Genomic DNA, 8,352 nt, shown 5'->3' with positions numbered 1-8,352 from the left:
ACACATGAAGCGGGGCTCCTATTCTGTGTTTTAGTAAAAAAGTGACTTGACGGCTTGTCAGACACCTGGACCTTTATTATATTTGCTTAAATCCTCGGTCTAAGATAGTCCACATCAGCAGAGCTCACCGTTTCTCACGTTGCTACAACAAACTTTTATGTAATTTATTGGGAATAGGATCGACTGACACGAGGCGGCTCAAAATTGTCAAGGAATCCCAACGGTATGATGCTGCTACCACATCGTTTCACATTAGAGAACGGTAGATTCAGGGTGACGTTCCATGTTCAGTTTTCTGCCGCACATCAATTTTTGTATGCAGGATGAAAGGCTTTTGATAATGGAATGATGAAAAGGTTCTGGAAACGTAAACATTTTTTCATGTATTTTTTTTTTTTTTTTTTTTACCCTTTCGGACTTGGAAGTGATAAAACCTAACTCCATACTTCACCAGTTGGAACCCCGGGAAGGCTCACATTTGTGGTTCTGCTGAATCACAAATATTTCCTAAACCTCCACAAAAACCTCAAAAGCAACTTTCACTGAATGCCTGATGTCATGTTTTTCTCCTCAAGAAACATTCTCTTAGCTTATTATGGACCCCAAATATGAATTTTATCTCTGATTTGCATAACCCATCATCCCCATCAGGTGACCCTTCTTCTTTCTTTTTTTTTTTAAACACCTTTCTGCTTATGAACAGCTTATCAGTAACTTCTGACAGACAGAGCTTCAGAAGGGCTCAGATGCTATTAAAGTCAATTTGCCGTAGTGGAGAGTAATGTCAGCAGCTTAAAGCAGAGGCTGCAGGAGGCCTGCGCTTTTTATCATCTCTGACACAACGGTCCGCCCCAACCCATTTATGAATGACTTTTTTTTTTCTTCGCTGGTTGAAGCCGATTAGAAAAGTTTAGCTGATTCATCGCTGCCGTGGACATCAAGCTGTTTTGTTGTGTGAGGCATTGATCGATTTCACATTCTCGCGACAAAGCTGATTGGGGAGAGGTGGGGAGGCGAGAGGGGGGGGGATTTGTGTCAAAACTGGTGGAGTTTCTCTTGGACCGGCTGCTGAGGCAGCACCTTGCCGGATTACGCCCGATGTTATTTTATCAACTTCAGAAAAGAAAAATAAGTGTCTTAAAGCTGTTTTACAGCAGATATTTAGGTAATAGTGCCTTTAACTTCTTTCCAAGTGCTTTGCTTTAAAAACATAAAAATAAAAAAAAATGTTGTGAAAGTAGCAGGTCATGCAGAGTTAAACGGAACACAATGGCGACGAGAAACACTTTAAATAACACACAGAGGATTTTTGGTGCACTTTTAGAAGCTATCTCTGCAGCCACACTTGACGATCCTCCAGGATCCCTTCTACAGCTTCTACAGGTATATTACACGTATCACTATACAGATTGCTGAATCCTCTCTACATTGACGGGTTGAGTGTTCACAGCCGCTTAAGCTGCTCCCTGTCATTGAAGCGGTCTGAGGCTGCAACTGGATTCGCAGCCACTAGAGGGCGACGGCGCCTCTTCTTGGTGGCGGTGGCTCCTCTCCTCCTGCTCATCAGACAGAAAGCTGGGGAACGTCTGTGCCCGGGGGATAAAGGTCCTCGACAACCCTGCTCCTGTTCGGGAGGAGAAAATAAAATAAATAAAAAATAAATTAAAAAAAAAACTCAGCTGAACACACCGAAGAATACTCTTTGAAAGATTCCTATCAGAACAAATAAAAACTGAAATAAGTTGGACGCTTTAGTCCAAGTCAGATTTGCTTGTCGGTTAAAACAGCTTCATTTCCCTGCGTCATTCTCCTCGGCCCGGGTCCCGCCGGCTCCCTCTGCACCTTAATTCAAATTAATTGAACCAATTTGCTCCGCAGTTCATGTCGGTTAAATGCACCGAGAGGGAGTAATGGATACTCGACGGCGAAGGGCTGCTCCTGTCTAACCGTGAGAGCATTAATAATACATTAGTGCGCTGTTTGGAAGTGTGCACACGGAGGTGGGCCGAGGATAAAGCGGCTGGCAAGCTGCTGATCGTGCACGAAAACAAGGAGGAAGTGGCCACTGATCAATATTTCAGGAGGTGCAAAAAAAATAAATAAATAAAATAAACAAACAAATTTTAAAAAAAAAAGCAACACAACACTATAATCAACTTTAACCTGGTGAGTTCATGTTAACTCTCTTAACTCCAGAACTGTTGCAGATGCAAAAAAAAGGGAAAAAAAAGGAGCTGATAACTGAATCTGATTGAAACCTGTGCAAATTCAAAAACACAAATGTGACTGAATGTGTGACCCGTTCTCTCAAACAAGTCACACATTCAGTCACAACACAACCGCAGACCTCCCTCAATGTGTTTCATGTGATAAACCAACATGAAACCTGCTTTCATGTTGTTTCTGTGCGAACCTTCACAACTATGCACAGAGGGTTCACAGCTGTGAAATGAGAGAAAGATGCTATATGGTTTTGTAGTGATAAAGATCTGCAAATTATGCTTCGTTTTGCAGTCAACACATCTTCACTGGAAGGATGTTGGAAGATGTTTCTACGGCAGCTTTACGGACCTGGAAATCGATATCTTGGCCAATTCCTCAATTTTCTTTTTGCTCAGTGAAATGTGAACAAACACCAATTTTCAAGTCTTTCCACATATCACCGATTGGATTTAGAACCGGACTTCGACTGGACCATTCTAAGCCGTGACTTTGCTCTGGGTGTGTATCCGGGGTTTCGTCATGAACTCCATCCATTCTTCCATCCGCTGCGACCAGGTCTCTTGTTCCCGCCTAAGTCGATGATCCCCCCAGCGTGATTCTGCCACCACCGTGTTTCACCATATGTCAGTGGTGCCTTTTTGTTTACGTAGTTTTGGTCTCATCTGACCGTGCAGCGCACCTTATACCACATATTTGCTGCCGTTGCTTGTGGCAGACTTGAAGTAGGACTTACTCGGGCCTTCTCTTCTGTTCGTCTACAGATACATTGTTTTTCCAAACTGAATATCAAATGTGTTTCTGCAGTAGGCCTAATGTCACCAGAGTACCTTCATTCATCTATTTATAAAACTGTATAATTTCCCTTCCACTACCAGTAATTTGTGTTGGCCTATTACATGAAATCCCAATTAAAACGTTGGAAGTTTGTGGTTTGTAGGTGTTTATTTGCCGGGATTGCTTCCATGACTCCGCCAACTGGGACTTGGAATATACAACATATGACCCAGTCAGGCTGGTAATCAGTGTCAAGTGACAGGGTGAGTGCGTGTCAGAGCAACAGGGAGAGAGAAGTCTAGTTAAAAATAAAATAAAAAAGAGGTGTTTGGGGTTAGAAGGAGTGATATGCAAGGAAGGAGGAAAGAGAAAGTGAGAATGAAAAACACAGAAAAAGCATTTTCATGTGCGAGCGGAGGGAACGGTTAGTGGGAGGAGGCACAGAGGGGCTGGCGTGGGTGTGAGGATGAGAACGAAACGGGATGCTCGGCGGCAGGTGAGTCATGCATACACACCTCTGTCTGTTAGTCTTTCCTCTCCACCACTCCCTGAAACAAAAGAGAAATACCAAGTCAGAAATGCAGCTCAGCGCATGCTACAGGAAGCCAGAGCAGAGGCGGAGGGGTGGGGTGGGGGGTGGGGGAGGGCGTAAAGATGGAGGAACGCTCCCCTCTTCCCTGCAAGTTGTATTTAATAGATCGCTGAAACGACTGGTGTGCAACCAGGCATATCCTTTTCACATCTTTGCCAAGACAATCCCTCTCCTCAACCACGGCCAATTAAGGCTAAAAGAAAAAAAAAAGAGAGAGAGAGAAAGAGAGAGACGCGAGGCAGGGAGCCCAGAGAGGAAGTTAGAGGGTGAAGCAGAGCCCATCATCCTCTCAGTCATAAACACGGCTGTCTAGGGACAGACCCCCGACGAGAGCCCTGCTTTTGGACGAGAGACAAACATGTAGACACACTTGCGAGAAAACAACAACAAAACCACGGAGAGCCGCAGAGCGGGGAGGAGAGCGGGATGATGTTGGCGTCAGCATCCCTCCTCCTGCGCTCGCACTATGAGAAGCAGACAGTGATTTGTCAGTGCCTTTTCATTACTGGGGAAGGTCATGTCATCCTATCTGGCCTGGGGTGGCAGCTGCTGGGCCAGAGCAGACAGGACAGGCAGGGAGAGAACACACACACACACACACACACACACACACGCGCACACACACACGCGCGTGCGCGGACACACACATTAAGAGGGAGAAACAGCAGACCTGGATACACAAGCAGCTATTCATGCATGCATGTTGACACACACCTGTCCACACCTTCCTTCCTCCAACTGTAGCTGCCCAGATGGCAGTCTAGCAACAGCCGAGGAGACGCTCCATGTAACGCAGGCTCTAGATTATGTGAGATAGCAGCTCCTGTCCCTTGTTTTGCTTGGATTTTATGTGACAGACCAACACAGATTGGGGTGATGCATGTTGGCCAGGAATGTTAAATTTAGTCTCTCCTGACCAGAGCACCTCCTTCCAATTGTTTGCTGCATCTCCTGCATGGTTTTATGGTAAACTACGAATGGGACTTTTATGGGTTTCTGTCCTGCAGCTCCTCCAGAGTCATCATGGCCCTCTAATCTCTGATTAACACTCTGGTTACTGTGCCTGCTGGGAAATCCTGTTTTGGTTGCAGCCATCATCCCCTACACCGTTTTGACTGTCAGATGATGGATTGAACTTTGCAAAGTTTGGGATTTTGTTTTCTAACCTAACCCTGCTTTAAACAGCTGTGGGGTTATCAAAAACTTGATTTAGTCAACCACAACAATAAATAAATCCAGAACAAGAACAGCTGAACTCACAATCTACCATCCGCAAATTTTCTTTTAGGAGTTGGTATTTTGCATCTACGTCTCCGTGTTGTTCACGCTGCCTGCTGGAAGGCAGGGAAGTGTCATCACCCTAGTTCTTCCATCATTCTGTCTTTTGATTCTTCCCACCTCTTGGTAAAAATCCCTTTAGTATCACTCCCGGGCGGATCAAACAGAGTACAGCGCTCCATTTCATTAGAATTGCTAATGCTCCAGCAGTAAACTTTGGAGTGCAATAAAGCGAGGAGCGAGCAGGAGGATGAAGAGACAACTTGTAAATGGGTAAACAAAAAAAACAAAAAAAACAGCAACGAAGAGAAAGCATGGATTACAGTCCCTTTCCCCTTCCAGTATGAAAGCTGGTAATTGAACCATTCCTGATAGGCAATGGTACCTTGCTTCTCCGGCTCCAAAACTCTAAAGTGCACTTATTTCTTTGCATCAGCAAACCTGGAAAAAATAGCAGCTTTTCACTGAAATGCAAAGGAGTGAATCCCATTAGGAAAAGCAGGGGTGGAAGACAGCGGAAAGTAGATATATTGTATTCATGGAGAATACACTGCGAGTTTCCGGGGGAATAAAACATTTATCTGACATCTTTCTAATATGCTCTGTTCTGCTTTGTAATGGTAGTAAACAAAAGTTGTGGGAGGTATTTCTAGGGCATTTTTTGGCTACAGAAACGGGAGAAAAACAAAACAAAACAAAAAAAAAACTGATGTAAAAACATATTAAAATGAATCAGTTCTGCTTCTTTAGTGCCTGGTTCCCCGATAACTCAAGCAAACAAACAGGTGAATCAACCTCAACAGGGCGAAAAGGAGCCGTGTTCCTTAATTATTTCTCCATACCCACAGGGTATTTGAAAGCAACCCAAGCATGACTCAGCAAATTGACTGTGCTGATTGGATATTCATCATGTGTGAGCTGAAAGAGCCAAGGAGCAAACACACAGCCAGCCACGGCGGTCCAGAAAACCTGTTTTCCGACTGCCATTGAGAAATAAATGACACTACAACAATAGTGGCAAAACTAGAGTGATTTTGTGCTTTTATTTTTTCCCCCAGAGATTTGAGTGATTACTGATCTCTTTTTTTTTTTTTTTTTTTTACAAACAACCACAATTTGAAATGTAGTCTGAGGGGGTTTTATGTGATTGACCAACACTAAATGGCACCTATGGTGAAATGAAGCAGCATAGTAGCAACATATGGAGGAATACAAACCAAAATAGTGTATTTGCATGCAGCACTCGTTATCTTACTGTAAAAAAACAAACAACAAACCATATTCTCGGTCAACGTTAGCAGCGTTATGCTGCGAGGATGCTTTTCTTTAGCAGGGAGACGGGGAAGCAGGTCAGAGCTGATGGGAAGATGAATGGAAATGTATACTAGTCGGTTCTGCTGGAGGCTGAAAAAGACTTGAGACTTCAGCAGAGGCTCCACCTTTCAGCTGGACGACGACGCTGAACATGCAGCCAGAGCCACGTACGGTTTAGATCAAACCACATTTATGCGTTACAAACGGCCCAATCGATGCCCAGACTTAAATACAATCGAGAAAGTTTTGTGATACTAGAAAATTGCTGCTCCGACACATGCCATCCATCAAATCTGACTAAACCCGAGCTACTTTGAAGTGAAGACAAAGTGTACATTTCTCTAAATGTACAAAGCTGGTGTAGAAACACCCTTCTCCCCTTAGATGTAGCAAGACGTGGTTCTTTAACACATCGAGTTTGCGTTCGTAATGTGGCTCATTAAGTTGTGAACACTTAAGCGCGGCACTGGCATTCGGGGGAAAACCCATATTTACTTGGAGAGATTGCTTAAATTCCAAATTAATTCAAGCCATTTAAGTTGATTCCAATATGGAGTCGGCCGGGACACTGCACCAAGGACTTTTCAGTGTGCAAGAGGTATGCAGAAAATAGTGAAGTCTAATAGAAGACGGATAGTTATACGAGGTCATTTTATTTGTAGTCCCAAACAGAACGAGCCTGAAGTACAGAAGAGAAACAAACCTGTGGTCTGAGTTGTCCAAATGTGAATTGAGAGCTGCGTCCTCTGGGCCGCAAGGAGCAGTCATCATGCAGGGCTGGATTAGAGCGCATGGCGAGTGAATGTCACGTCTATGTATTAATGTTGATTCATTTAGGTTTAAGAGGAGCATATAATGCACCGTGCCAACAGCATTTACACTTGTTGGCACCCCTGAAACAGAGGGTGTTATAAGACTTAAAATGAATTAAGCTTTTCTCACAGTAGCACGGTCTTACACTGAAAATTGTCCAAAAGCCTAGCCTTTAATTTTAGATATGTTATTTCAAGTGAAGTTATTTCTATAGCAATCTTCTACCAGTAGGACAGCGCGTAGTCTTCTCTTGTAACAGGAATCGCCAAAGGCACAAGGACCTTTGATGATTCCTCTCAGCAAAATCCCTCTGGATTGTCATCCAGCTCCTCCATTCTTGCTCACCCTGCAGGTTTTCAAAAGGATCTAAGTTTGGGGACTAAGATGGCCAGAAAAGTGGCATCTACTGTCTTCATCTGGCCGGATGTTTCGGATTATCATCCTGTTGAAAGACCTAATGACAACCCCTTTTTTTACTTTCTTGACAAAGACCATTCGATTTAAAATCAGTTTATGATGCCATGCACTTTACCAGGGGTTCATTGGACGAAAAACAGTCCCACAACATCACTGATCGTCCACCGCTGGCAGTAGGGACGAAGCTGAAAAGGTCAACATTAGGTTCACCTTAGCAAAGCTCCTAATTCCAGTAGCATTTGGCAAATTGGACAAGTTACATTTGTTATAATAGCACACTTTTTTGGTAAGATAAACACACAAATACCTTAATTTAATGGCACGTCTTTTCTATGTTGAGGAGCGGCTAAGGGGATGTGATCTCTAAAAGTTACTACATAGACTGTGATTAACTTAAATATTCTTTACACATCATTATAAGAGGTACCACTACGTGCGCAGGACACTGAAGCCGACATTCTAAGGAAAATAGAAAATAGAGTACTAAAATTATATCAATCACCAAATTTTTGGTGTTTATTTACGAGTATCAGAGTAAAAGACGCTGGGTAGACTGTAGGGTAATAACCTCTACGCGTGGAAGCGAAGGCTACAAACCTCTGCGCTATACGTTCATCTTGTATGTCCACTTACAGAAGCAGGATGTAAATTCCCTCCCAAAAGCCGGAGACCTGTTGTCCACGAGGAATCGATGCAGTAATTCTGTGGTTGGATTCATCCCAGAATGACTCGTTTCCATGATAAAGGAGTTGTGTGTCTTCCCGTGCCTTTTTACAGTCCAAACACATGTCACCGCTCGAATTAGACTCTCAGCACCACCCCGTCCCCCCCTTCCTTCCACATCCCACCCAAGAATCACCTTCCAGGCCTCCTTGTTCGACAGGACCTCAAACACACTGATGCGTTCAATTTATTCATGGGAAACGAGGGGACACGACGAC

At 43.8% G+C, this 8,352-nt stretch overlaps 1 long non-coding RNA gene across 1 annotated transcript; it reads right to left on the bottom strand.

Annotated features, from left to right (window-relative positions):
* Nucleotides 1–1,270: 1,270 nt before the first annotated feature.
* Nucleotides 1,271–7,668, bottom strand: LOC106941063 (uncharacterized). The gene is made up of 2 exons (XR_001423250.1): nt 3,513–7,668; nt 1,271–1,624 (listed from the first exon to the last, which is right to left on the bottom strand). It is a non-coding gene; the product is annotated as an uncharacterized LOC106941063 (long non-coding RNA).
* Between the last annotated feature and the right edge of the window lie 684 nt (nt 7,669–8,352).

Source organism: Poecilia latipinna, unplaced genomic scaffold (assembly GCF_001443285.1).
Source record: "Poecilia latipinna isolate Pla-1442-1.1 unplaced genomic scaffold, P_latipinna-1.0 Scaffold3484, whole genome shotgun sequence".
In the NCBI taxonomy this organism is placed as follows: Eukaryota; Metazoa; Chordata; class Actinopteri; order Cyprinodontiformes; family Poeciliidae; genus Poecilia; species Poecilia latipinna.
Note: the sequence above shows the minus strand (reverse complement) of the source record. Positions and strands in the feature narration are given on the sequence as shown.